Here is a 3,088-nt window from a genome sequence, read left to right on the forward strand (position 1 = left end):
GGCAGGGGCAGGGGCAGGGGCAGGGGCAGGGGCAGGGGCAGGGGCAGGGGCAGGGGCAGGGGCAGGGGCAGGGGCAGGGGCAGAGGCAGAGGCAGAGGCAGAGGCAGGGGCAGGGGCAGGGGCAGAGGCAGGGACAGAGGCAGAGGCAGAGGCAGGGGCAGGGGCAGAGGCAGGGGCAGAGGCAGAGGCAGAGGCAGGGGCAGAGGCAGAGGCAGGGGCAGGGGCAGGGGCAGGGGCAGGGGCAGGGGCAGGGGCAGGGGCAGGGGCAGGGGCAGGGGCAGGGGCAGGGGCAGGCAGAGGTCTGAGTTCAGGGCCAGCTTGGTTTACAAAGGGAGTTCCAGGACAGCCCTGGCTGTTACACAGAGAGACCTTGTCTCAAACACAAAACAAAACAACATATTTTTATTTTTGTTTATTTGTATGGTAAATGCCTATGTTCATGTGAGTGTGTGCCCGTGTGCATGACTAAATGTGCATATATGTATGTGTGTGGAGGTCAGAGGTCAGTGTTGGGTGTTCTCCCCTATAGCTTCCCACCCCATTTTTTTTCAGGCAAAGTCTCTTACTGAACCCGGAGCTCATTGATTCCGCTAGGTTGTTTGGACAGTGAGCTCCAGGGATCTGCCTTCCACTTCTGGCATTACAGATTTTCATCACCATGCTTGACTTTTACATGGGTGCTGTGGATTTGAACTCAGGTCCTCGGGCTGCGTGGCAGATACTTTACTGATGCATCATCCTCTCAGCCCTGGCCTTGTACTTCAATCTTTCCATTTCTACTCCCAAATTCCAGAATTCCCTGTGTGCACCACTGTATCCAAATGCATGCAGTGCTGGGGACCGAAAGCCAAGGCTTTGTGCACGCTAGACAAACATTACCAAATGAGCTACACCCCAGCACCAACAGGTTGCCTTTAACGTCCGGCTGGTAGGTGTTTGTTTAAGGAGGTTCTTCCATACCAATCATTTGAGTTCTCATTAGCCATCAAGATAACATGTATGGAATTTCCTGAGCCCGGCACCATAGAAAGCACAGATCTTCCAACAGAGAAGGAAACAGGCACTCCCTGTTCTCCAGGAAGTGGACGATGATCAGGCCTCATCACACCATGCTCCAGATAACACAACAACTGCTCAGGGTGGCCGCTGTCTGTCATGTGGGCATGTGGCCAGCTGATGTCCAAATGAGGGTGACCTCCTCGGTGAGCGCCCCTTGCAGAGTCCAACGGCAGGCAGATCTAGCGTGAACTTTCCCTCTGGGAATAGCTTAGTTCAGGTGCTGACTCAGGCTCTCCGGCAGCGTATTTTCACGTGACAAAGACCCACACAGACCTTCGTCCTCTCACAGCTGAGGCATAATCGGTGGCGGGCAACTGACAGAGAGGTGGATGTGAGTGAAGCTCTTCTGTTTCTCTGCTGAATTCCCTTCAAGTCTATTTCGGACAACCTTTCTGGAATGTCCTACGGTCCTGCAAATGAACCTCGAACTCTTTAAATTTATCTCTTAAAACAGGAGCCGGGGCTGGAGAGATGGCTCAGTGGTTAAGAGCACCGACTGCTCTTCCAGAGGTCCTGAGTTCAATTTCCAGCAACCACATGGTGGCTCACAACCATCTGTAATGGGATCTGATGCCCTCTTCTGGTGTGTCTGAAGAGAGCAACAGTGTAGTTATATACAATAAATAAATCTTTAAAAAAAAACAAAAAACAGGAGCCAGGAGGTTTTCTTCTTAAGCTGAAGGAATGAATTGCAGCCATCAGAAAGAACTAATTTATTTATATTTATGGAGAATATTAAACATCGCTTGCATATTTATATATGCACTCAAGCGCAAACACAATCAACATTAGTCAACCCCCTAACCTCAGCACCTCCTAAGCCTCCTGGTTATGTTGTTGCTTCTTCATTTTTATTAGCGTCTCAGTCTTAGCAAGGCTGTCTGTCAGGCTTCAACGCTGATATTAACTCTGCTTCTGACTTACAGTCCTTGGACCTCAGCTTGGTTCTCCGTAAGATGCTGAAGTGGACTAAATGGTCTCTGAGAGCCCTCCTGGGCTTCATGGGCCCTCTGCCTCTGCACCTGATGCCTAGGTTTCTTGTTTCTGCACAGGCAGACTCTGAAGTGAGCCTTCCATGCAAACATTTCCTTTCTGGGCAGGCACTGTATTTGGACAGTGATCCTGGGGATACTCATGGAGGAATGTGGAAGTAAAACAGGAAATGGAGGGAGATAACACTGAAATTTTAAACGAGTTGCTGTTGAAACCGCTGTGGGATTCTGAGACATGGCGGAAGGAGAGATTTGGTGTATTTATATCCCCTTCTCCCCGTCTGTTGGTGGGTGAGTAGGTGGTAGTGGTTGTGGTGGTGGTGGTGGTGGTGGTGGTGGTGGTGGTGGTGGTGGTGGTGGTAGTGGTGGGCGGCTACTTCCAAGACACTAACCACCCTTTAGGACAATGGTTCTCAACTGTCCTAATGCTGTGACCCTTTAATATACAGTTCCTCATGTCATGGTGACCCCTAACCATAAAATTATTTATGTTGTTGCTTCATAACTGTAATGTTGATACTGTTATGACTCTTAATGTAAATACGTTTGGAGATAGAGGTTTGCCAAAAGAATTGTGACCTAGAAGTTGAGAACCACTGTCTTAAGCATGTTTTTCTTTTCCTTGTCAGGAGGAGCCTCTGGTAGCCAAAAGCCCCAGGCAGAGGGAGGTACTGGTTCTCGCAGCTCTTGCTGTGTACAGGAGTGTTGCAAAGGGTCCGGGCATCTAAAGTTGGTTTGGGAAGGTCAAGGCTTGATTTTCTCTGAGTGTAGTTCTGTTCTCTGTAGCTGGGCTTTTCGCCATGGGGGATGGAAAGGTTTACATGGTGAAAAAGCCTTGCCTTTCGAAAGATGCTAAGGTTTCCAGGATCAGCCTAGAAACTCAACAGTAATTTCAACACGGTTGACTACTGGGGAGTGATTTGAGCTGCAGATACTGCTTTCTTGCTTTGTCCTGCTTGCCAAGACATTCTAAAAGTGACAATGCCTCGCGTGATACCTCAGAGAGAGTAAAAGTATCTTCTACTCAGCACTCCATA

Source organism: Rattus norvegicus, chromosome 6, assembly GCF_021556685.1.
Source record: "Rattus norvegicus strain SHRSP/BbbUtx chromosome 6, alternate assembly SHRSP_T2T, whole genome shotgun sequence".
In the NCBI taxonomy this organism is placed as follows: Eukaryota; Metazoa; Chordata; class Mammalia; order Rodentia; family Muridae; genus Rattus; species Rattus norvegicus.